Source organism: Lactuca saligna, chromosome 1, assembly GCF_052625555.1.
Source record: "Lactuca saligna cultivar CGN05327 chromosome 1, ASM5262555v1, whole genome shotgun sequence".
In the NCBI taxonomy this organism is placed as follows: domain Eukaryota; kingdom Viridiplantae; phylum Streptophyta; class Magnoliopsida; order Asterales; family Asteraceae; genus Lactuca; species Lactuca saligna.
The window spans coordinates 179,637,906-179,649,412 of NC_136417.1; positions in this window are offsets into that span (position 1 = coordinate 179,637,906).

The window sequence follows — 11,507 nt, forward strand, 5'->3', positions numbered from 1 at the left end:
GATGTTTGCATCCTTGTAGTTAGGATGGTATTTGCTAGTGACCGGTTAGGTCGGTATCCTGTTAGAGTATGTTGTGCTATGTGATCTGCTAGATCGGTTTCCCTGAATATGAATTGTTATGTGATTGTATGTTTATGTGCACATGGTTGTTTGGACTGGAGTTGGGTTGAGGCGGGTCCTACTTCGTGCTGTAGGCCAAGATACCTAGGGCGGACCGGTTGTTCCTAAGGCCCAACAAGCTATAGGCTGTAGGCCCCACGACGGCAGACCAGACGTGCCGAGGCTCGGAGAGTGGACCAGGCCGACTGAAGGCCCGATGCGGGTGGACCAGTCATACTGTAGACTCAAAGAGTGGACCAGGTGGGTTGAAGGCCCAGTGCGGGCGGACCAACCACACTGCAGACTCGAGGGACATGACTGGACTCGGAGGGTGGACCAGGTGAACTGATGGCCCGACACGGCGGATCTGTCTCACAGTAGACCCGATATGCATGGCTGTTTTGTGATTCGTTATGAGGTAGCATGTTATGTGTATGGTATATGTGGTTGGTATTTTGGGGGTATCTCACTAAGCTTTCGGGCATACAGTTGTGGTTTAATGTTTTTCAGGTTCTTCAGGAGACTGTGGCAAGGCAAAGGCGTGATCGTAGCGCTCCTCGTGTTTATGATTTATGAAATGGACCTGGGAATACTCTGATAATAAATGTATTGAAAAACTTTTTGTAAAAACTTAATGAATTGGGTTGTTTTTGAAAAGTTTAAATTTTATTGAAATTTTGGTCATTACACCTTAAGTTTAATTAATCTCTTTTAGCCAAAAAATTAATTATCAATTAATTCTTTACTAATATTAATTAAACAATATGATTTCTCCTTTGATATATTATTCTCATAATATATTAATAAATCATAATTAATCCTCTTTGTCAATAATTCATCCTGTCAAGTTGCTTTGGTGAAGGCAACCCAAAAGGTCCATGCACCATCGCGTCAAGTACATACCAAAATAGTTATGGACTTAGACACTAATCCAACAGTCTCCTACTTGGATAAGTCTACTAACTATTCTGTATATCACTTCAGATCCTGATCTGCAATAGTAGCTTTCGAAAGCCGCTGTCAACTCTGATGTTATCAAATACACGTCCTTTAGATAAGGGATCATATATTCCTCCATTCTAGATATCGTATAGACTGAGACATGGATTTAAATCATTCTCTCTGTCTATGTGTTGTTTCCTGATTTCCGATTTATGATGACTGACAACAGACTACAATTGAACACATCAAATTAGTCTCGGCTTGACGAAGCACTTAGGTGTCATCACTAAATCATCAAAGGGCCCACAGATATCACTTTCATCCCTCTTTGGATAAAAGGAACGGATAAACTTTGATTCAATGCTTTCTTTCACTCACTCACCGAATCATACACAACAATATGTTTTATGACACCAAATTACTAGTGCGTTCACATATTATCAATGTGTAACCGACTCGCAAGATACAACTCACACATCTCATTTTCAAGAATATAAGATATTATCGTCTCACCAATCATTCGTGATAAAATCCATGAAGTTATCCAAGTGAGCGTGGGTTTAATCCAATGCTTAAATCATATTCATAAGCACTCATGAACGTTGCAGCAAACATTTGCTTATGTCTAATACACTTTAGACAATCCACACACCAATTCATGACAGTCTTCATTCATACCTACTTCCAACATATGAACGACTGTGGTCCGTTTGAATAATTCGATTATTCTGAAATAATTAATTATTCAGGAAGTCAAAACATGCAAAGTGAAACACAAGAATAATACTAATCCTATATGGTCCCAAACCTTGAGTATAAACAAAACACCTTTTATTTATCACCATATCGATTACTCATTATTTGTTGTTTCGGGTAATCAACTTCCTAATTGAATTTTTACTACACTTGTCCCATGCTCCTAGCATGCACACAATGTTTACCTGTGGTCCTTTCTTTGTGAAATAAATCAAATGAACACATTTCCAATCATGATCATTTCACAACTCCCAATCCCTATCACAAGTGTAAGAATATCAAATTCTTGTTACTTATGCTAGATTCTAACATTTTATGCAATGATTCTTTCGTAAAGTCATAGCTCAAAATCATCAAGATTTGGCCAATCTCTATAAGTAACAATTCTATAGATAGGATGTCTCTCACTCAAAGTACATTCCTTTGAACATCCTTTCTTGCATAAAAGTTTCTAATCTAGATATAGATTCTCAATATCCAACTCCCAATATGGAAACATTTCCATATTTTCCATATGACAACTCATTCTTAATAGAATATTATCTATTCATAATAATGTCAATATGGTCCATCCAATACCATACTTCCAACTACTCACAAGCGACCAATCCTCAGCGAGCTTTGGATCATCCTTTGATAGTTGTTTAATTATCTTAGTCAAAACTGATTCTTGTCCTTTTCCCTCTAAATGCGCTAGACATTTGGAAAATTTTAGAATGGTCAAATATTATAGCACTTGCAATCGATCCTATACCTTAAGCGTATGGGACACGACACATAATATCATACATAAAGATATGATACTTTATTAATCTTTTGCCATAATATTTAATGTGTCACATTCTCACAATTCGAACTATGAAGAGGGATGCCATAATCATAATCAAAATTTTGAGTACGCACTATGTATCCTTGACTAAATTTATTAACATTCCACAACCTAAGCCTTTAGATTTGAAATGAAGCATAATACTCTCTCGCGTAATTATAGCAAAACAACTTTTCAACCCTTTACGGCATTGCAAAGTATAACTCTTGTTTTCTATAATTAATATTGCTAATCTTGCAATACTTGCCATAACAATCATACAAGCACAACTTTTATGCTCCCACTATCATGATTATTATTATCATATAAGCATAACTCTTATGCTCCCACTAGCTTTGACATGTATTAAGAAAACAGCTTAACTTCCAGAAAAACAATACCTATTGAATTTCTTAAGTTCATATTTATAATACCTAATGCTTTGATAATCCTTTATCTAAGCTTGTACACCTTTGCCTTAGATAGCTCATATGTGTGTCTAAACAATTTAGACTAATTGCCAAATCTCACAATTCGAATCATGGAAAGTGTAACAACCCGAAATTTGTTCGTCGCCAAAACCCGTTCTACCCGGAAGGTCGCCGTTATCGGATTCGTTCCGTTTTCTCTTTGGAGTCAATCGTATAAAATTATATGTTTATTTTATTCTAATGAGTGTCTAAATCACTCAGGAACTTATGTTATTAGCCCAAAAACATTTATTTCATAAGTTTTAAAAATGATCCCGTCGGGTGACGGGAACTCAATCGGGTGCGACCAAAAGTCGCGTTTAGCGTCGGTATCGGGTAGAATTCCACCGCGTGCAAATTTTGGGAACTATATAAACGTTTTTTAGCTTTAATTTGAAGCTTTTCCTTCTCTCACTACTCTCTCTCTAACCTCTCTCCAAAAATCCAAAGATTAAGGGTCCAAAACTCAAATTTAAGGCTTCAAATCTCTAAGGTACATTCCTTGGCTTGTATGGTAGCCTTCTTAGCCTTCAAATCCGAATTCAAAACATAATTTGTGACCATATACATGAGTTTACGGCCATGGAGCATTCATGGGCCGTAAACTCACAATAAGTGGGTTTTTGAGCCTTTAAACCCCTCATTGACTAGTTTGGACCTTGGATATGGCTTTGGGACTTTAAAATATGGATTCTAAACATGTAAAACTTGAATTTTGTGATTTTTGGAGGAGTTTACGGCCAAGGATCATTCTTGGGCCGTAAACTCATATAATTAGGGTTTTTATGCCCTTAAACCCTTCCAAATCACTTCCATAGCTTATATATGAATTATAGGGCCTTGATTCTAGCATTTGGACACTTGAAACATAAATTTTGGGGGATTTAGATGAGTTTACGGCCAAGGAGAGTGCTTGGGCCGTAAACTCCCCAAAACTTGGCATAAATCCCATCCTAAGGTGTTAGAAAGCCATCCAACACCACCATAAGCCTTGGAATAAATCAAGGGACCAACCAAAAATAGTTTGAGGGCCTAAAACACATCATTTGTGAGGTTTCTAAGGGTTTACGTCTAAGACTTGTTCTTGGGCCGTAAACTCCAAAATTATTGGTGTTAAGATGCAAACTACACACCCCTAAGGCCATTAGATGAATTTTAGAAGTCCTTTCATGAAAGTTTTAGACCTTGAAACACCTTGGAACACCACACACAAGAGTTTACGGCCATGAAGGGGGTTTCATGGGCCGTAAACTCCACAAATCCCTCATATGTCCCTTGCAAACTCATGTTAGGCCTTGGATTAATTCTACCAATCACATGTGATTTGTTCTAGCACCATTTAACATCATTTACTTGGGTAAATAAGGGTTTACGGCCTTGGAGAAATGCTAGGCCGTAAACTCCCTTAATGGGGGTCAAATTGATGTTTTGTAATCATTCCAAGTCCTTGAACCAAGTCTAGAAATTTTCCCCTAAGTGTTGGAAGTCCAAATGGCACCATAAACCACCCATCATGAGTTTACGGCCGCAAACTCATGGGGATGGGTGTTTTGGCCGTAAACTCCCATAAGGGGAGTGTTCCTTTGATGTCCCAACTCATTTCCCAAGTCCCTTGCATCATTCATGTCCCTAAAAGCCACCCGGGTCCCACCAAACACTCATATCGGAGTGTTTTCGCGACCTGAAACATTTTTCCCTTTCCAACAATCAATCTAAGTCATAATTAGATACAAATGTATATCTTTACATCATAATTAGGAACCTCGTGCGTTTACAAGTTCCGGATCAACTCTTAGCATCCAAACCGTCTCATACCTCGTCCGGTGAGTTCATACCCCTACGGCTTTTTCACTGTTTTCAATGTTTTCAGGGGGAATACAAGCAAACTATAACTGTTTTCCAATTACAACATTGACGTCTTTCAAACAATATCTGACAAATCTATAAACTCTTTTACTCCTTATGTATTATGCTGAGCATAAGGAATGACTAATCGATTTCAACTAAATGGATTTTAGTTAAGGAAACAATCAAACTAATCAAATTATTATGGGAATAATTTGGGGGTCTTTACTGTTCTTTCTATCGTATACTGATATCTATACCAAGTCATTAGATAAACTATGTTTGATTCAGTTTATCTCCGTATTATTTGAATGTATTGTCAGATAATTTCATGTATGTATCTATACTTTATTGTACTATGTTTCATAATCTTCTGTATATCGATATCTTACAAGAACCTTGTGAATAGTTTAGTAATAGTTTGTGAGATAGTCACTACCCTTTATGGATGATCAGTAAATCCTCCCCGGAAGTGTAACCAGAGTCTCCTGGAGGGAGAGCGCGGAATTTGTGAATAGATCTATTCGGGACTGACAATCCCATACCTTAACTGCTAGCTACAGTTAGGCGGGCATGCCTAGGGTGACAAATTTCTGGATATCGTTCGACGTCTGACAAACGTCAAGGAGGTCACGTTGTCGTATTAGTATGGTTACCCGACTCACAATATGTATTAATATCAGCTTATTCACAGTTTGGGTTCATAAACTTTATCTCGTTCGGGATAGCGATCCCATGGTTTTGCATCTATATTTTATATCTCTTTTGGGATTGTGATCCCATGATGTTGTTTCTAGATCTCTTTCGGGATAGTGATCCCATGGTTTATTCCTATATCTCTTTTGGGATAGTGATCCCATGGTATTAACCAAACTATTTTGTATCTAGTTCGGGATAGTGATCCCATGGTTTTATACTTATAACTTGTATGGGATGTCTTTCCCCATGGTCTTTAACTATATCTTATGCGGGATAGTGATCCCATGGTTTTGTATCTATAACTTATACGAGATAGTGATCCCATGGTTTTCTAAATCTATATCTTATACGGGATAGTGATCCCAAGGTTTTTTATCTATATCTTATACGGGATAATGATCCCATGGTTTTCCAAATCTGTATTTTATTCGGGATAGTGATCCCATGGTTTCAATCTACATTTGCATATATATATATATATATATATATATATATATATATATATATATATATATATATATATATATATATATCAACTTATCTCGTGTTTAGTCCGGGATGATAGTCCCATGATCTTAAACCTGTACTTTCAGATGTGTCAAACTATCTTATATGTCTTTCGAGATAGTAATCCCAAGATTTTCATTATATAGTTTTGTTTGTTAAACTATACTTTGTGATATATCACCGATCTTACAATTAGGAAAATATGGGATTTTCCTGGGGTAAAATACAATACATAACCGAATTGGTAATAAATGATAACTTAACCAACTTCACATAAGAAAATATGGGATTTTCTTGGATAACAAATCTTTTCGGAAACTAAAGGAAACCGATACATTTTCATAAAACAAAACCGCTTATGAACTCACCAGCTTTATGCTGATTTTCAAACCGCTTGTATTCTCAGGTCCACATTAGACAGGTACTCGGTGATCTCTTTTGGCAAAGACGGAGTGCGTAGAAGACTCGTCTCAACTTTTGTTTATATGATGCATATGTATATCTTGTATAACTTTACTTTTGAACAAATGTAAACTTTCATATATATGTAATGTAATGTTTGTTTACTGTGATTACTATGTACATTGGATTTGATACACAACTTAGAGTCAACCCCGGAGATGTTTCCGCCTTTGGTTTTCGGGGTGTGACAGATTGGTATCAGAGCCCTTGTTTATAGTGAACAGAGTATACCAAACCTTACATGGTATAAAACTATAAACACTAAAGGGCCTCAGTGCTCTGAATTAAAAGTATCTTCAAAACTACAAGTATTTTCAAAAGTATACAAGTATACCGAACCGCCGAAATCCGTAACTTCAAGTTGAACAAAACATAAGTAAATGGGTGTTGTACACTGCGGTTAAACCTGGGCAGTTATGTAGTCGTGTCTAGGGTCAATATAGCCTGGCCAACTATATTCATTCGAGACACGGCCAACATGTACTTGGGAGTGGCTGTGGTGCGCAGCATGCCTAAAACTTACCTAACATTCCAAACAACGAATCGTCGCTGCAGCGCAACCATGAAATACTATGGGAGTATTTCTCAAGCCAAACCTTCGTAGAAAATCCTCGTATACGCGATGTTACTTGATCATTCCACTAGCGATAAAATGTTCTGTCTTGATAACTCCTTCTTGCTTTATCGCTTAGTATGATGTTATATCTGTCTTGATGAGATATCCCCTGTTCCATATCTCCTGATTCAATTCAGAGGACTTATAATCCTCTATTTCCTGATCTTTTTAGATCAAGATGCCTCCGAGAAAGAGACCCAACTCGAAGAACAACGATAATCCTCCTCCGCCACCACCTTCTCCTTAATTTGATCTCGCATCACTTCAAACAGTTCTGACTGCTACAATGGTGGCAGCTATGTCTCAAATGAATCCCGGTGGCTCCGGAGGTGTTCCCCAACCACAAAACCTAGAAGGCAACCAGGAACACCGAAGAGGGAGTTCCTACAAAGACTTCATGAACGCGAAGCCCACAACCTTTGATGGCACTGGAGGTGTCATTTCCCTGACTCGATGGTTCGAGAAAATCGAGTCAATCTTCGAAATATGTGCCTGTTCCGAGTCTGACAAAGTCAAGTTTGTCGCCTGCACTTTCCTTGATAAGGCCCTGACTTGGTGGAACGGCCGAGTCAAATCCTTAACCTTACCTGTAGCAAACGCCATGGGTTGGGAAGCTATGAAGGAGCTTCTGCTTGCAGAGTACTGCCCTTGGGGCGAAATTCAGAAACTAGAACACGAACTCTGGAACCTTAAGATGAAGGGTTCCAACATAGCAGCCTATACTTCAAGATTCGATGACCTGGCTTTACTCTGTCCGGGAATGGTTACCCCGGAGAGTAAAAAGATCGAGAGATTCATCTGGGGATTGACCCAGCCAACAAAAGGGAATGTCTTGGCTGCGAAGCCAGACACGTACGACAGCGCTAAATGCCTTGCGAAAATCTTAATCGATCACGAAGACAACTCTGATGAGGAGACTACCACTCCCGAGTCAGACACAAGTGGAGGTGAAAGTAGAAAGAAATCTCGGAACAAGCGAAAGGCCCAGAGTACGAGGGGGTCTTCCAAGAAACAACAAACGATAGCAGTCCATGCTGCTACTACCCCTATTGTTGTCTCAGTTGTCGGTTCTACAGCCCAAACTCCCACCAGTGGATACACTGGCAGTCTTCCTTGGTGTAGTAAGTGCAACTACCATCACCGCATCCCTGGTCCATGTCGCGAAAGGAGCTGCGACAACTGTGGCAAGAAGGGCCATCTGTCTCGAACTTGTAGGAAACCAGCCAAATCGACGAACCAATCATCGGGAGCCGGAATCAGTCCAGCCTGCTACAATTGTGGTGAAGCAGGGCACTTCAAAAGGAATTTCCCCAAGGCAACTACCACCACTGATCCCTCTGTCGCCGCAGGTATACTTCTCTTTGATAACTCTTATACCTGCAACTCTTCTCGATTTCCATGTTTGGAAGGAAACCTGTTATCTATCTATTCAAACGTTTTCTAAGTTCAATTCCTCATATGCGATCGAAATATGCATCATCGAGACGACTAACCAATGAGATTGAGAACACTAACTTCGTACCTATCGATTAAATCCTCGATCCAGAAGACTATTCTGTTCCATTCGGTTAAATGAGAAACCTTTCACGATAATACCTTGATGCTACGTTTAACATGGAATGACGGAGTCTCATTCATGTTGTCATCCTGATTTCGAGAGGGTCACCTGTCTATATCTCTTCCTCGACCTAACTCACATGATCTTCGGCATCAAACTTTCGTATTGTGTCATGCTTTAAAACTCAAGAGTTTCCTAGTATGAATTACCACATTCCTCGTTTCTGTGGTCATTGAGAAACGAGAAGTTAGTAGCTCTTTCTACTAAATGCCTGTCCCGAAGAGTTTCCGGGAATTTCATTCGAACATCTAAAGTTTAGTTCCATGTCATACTCTTCGAAATCTTCGTAGAGACCCGATTCCACTTGAGAAAGTGATGATCCAAAATACCGAATCCATTCGAGTTTCATTTCAAACTCATGATCTATATCCTATTCCTTGGATTTCGGGACGAAATTCCCTCTAACGGGGGGATAATGCAACAACCCGAAATTTGTTCGTCGCCAAAACCCGTTCTACCCGGAAGGTCGCCGTTATCGGATTCGTTCCGTTTTCTCTTTGGAGTCAATTGTATAAACTTATATGTTTATTTTATTCTAATGAGTGTCTAAATCACTCGGGAACTTATGTTATTAGCCCAAAAACTTTTATTTCATAAGTTTTAAAAATGTTCCCGTCGGGTGACGGGAACTCAATCGGGTGCGACCAAAAGCCGCATTTAGCGTCGGTATCGGGTAGAATTCCACCGCGTGCAAATTTTGGAAACTATATAAACGTTTTTCAGCTTTCATTTGAAGCTTTTCCTTCTCTCACTACTCTCTCTCTAACCTCTCTCCAAAAATCCAAAGATTAAGGGTCCAAAACTCAAATTTAAGGCTTCAAATCTCTAAGGTACATTCCTTGGCTTGTATGGTAGCCTTCTTAGCCTTCAAATCCGAATTCAAAACATAATTTGTGACCATATACATGAGTTTACGGCCATGGAGCATTCATGGGCCGTAAACTCACAATAAGTGGGTTTTTGAGCCTTTAAACCCCTCATTGACTAGTTTGGACCTTGGATATGGCTTTGGGACTTTAAAATATGGATTCTAAACATGTAAAACTTGAATTTTGTGATTTTTGGAGGAGTTTACGGCCAAGGATCATTCTTGGGCCGTAAACTCATATAATTAGGGTTTTTATGCCCTTAAACCCTTCCAAATCACTTCCATAGCTTATATATGAATTATAGGGCCTTGATTCTAGCATTTGGACACTTGAAACATAAATTTTGGGGGATTTAGATGAGTTTACGGCCAAGGAGAGTGCTTGGGCCGTAAACTCCCCAAAACTTGGCATAAATCCCATCCTAAGGTGTTAGAAAGCCATCCAACACCACCATAAGCCTTGGAATAAATCAAGGGACCAACCAAAAATAGTTTGAGGGCCTAAAACACATCATTTGTGAGGTTTCTAAGGGTTTACGGCTAAGACTTGTTCTTGGGCCGTAAACTCCAAAATTATTGGTGTTAAGATGCAAACTACACACCCCTAAGGCCATTAGATGAATTTTAGAAGTCCTTTCATGCAAGTTTTAGACCTTGAAACACCTTGGAACACCACACACAAGAGTTTACAGCCATGAAGGGGGTTTCATGGGTCATAAACTCCACAAATCCCTCATATGTCCCTTGCAAACTCATGTTAGGCCTTGGATTAATTATACCAATCACATGTGATTTGTTCTAGCACCATTTAACATCATTTACTTGGGTAAATAAGGGTTTACGGCCTTGGAGCAATGCTAGGCCGTAAACTCCCTTAAATGGGGTCAAATTGATGTTTTGTAATCATTCCAAGTCCTTGAACCAAGTCTAGAAATTTTCCCCTAAGTGTTGGATGTCCAAATGGCACCATAAACCACCCATCATGAGTTTACGGCCGTAAACTCATGGGGATGGGTGTTTTGGCCGTAAACTCCCATAAGGGGAGTGTTCCTTTGATGTCCCAACTCATTTCCCAAGTCCCTTGCATCATTCATGTCCCTAAAAGCCACCCGGGTCCCACCAAACACTCGTATCAGAGTGTTTTCGCGACCTGAAACATTTGTCCCTATCCAACAATCAATCTAAGTCCTAATTAGATACAAATGTATATCTTTACATCATAATTAGGAACCTCGTGCGTTTACAAGTTTCGGATCAACTCTTAGCATCCAAACCGTCTCATACCTCGTCCGGTGAGTTCATACCCCTATGGCTTTTTCACTGTTTTCAATGTTTTCAGGGGGGAATACAAGCAAACTATAACTGTTTTCCAATTACAACATTGACGTGTTTCAAACAATATCTGACAAATCTATAAACTCTTTTACTCCTTATGTATTATGCTGAGCATAAGGAATGACTAATCGATTTCAACTAAATGGATTTTAGTTAAGGAAACAATCAAACTAATCAAATTATTATGGGAATAATTTGGGGGTCTTTACTGTTCTTTCTATCGTATACTGATATCTATACTAAGTCATTAGATAAACTATGTCTGATTCAGTTTATCTCCGTATCATTTGAATGTATTGTCAGATAATTTCATGTATGTATTTATACTTTACTGTACTTTGTTTCATAATCTTCTGTATATCGATATCTTACAAGAACCCTGTGAATACTTTAGTACTAGTTTGAGAGATAGTCACTACCCTTTATGGATGATCAGTAAATCCTCCCCGGAAGTGTAACCAGAGTCTCCTGGAGGGAGAGCG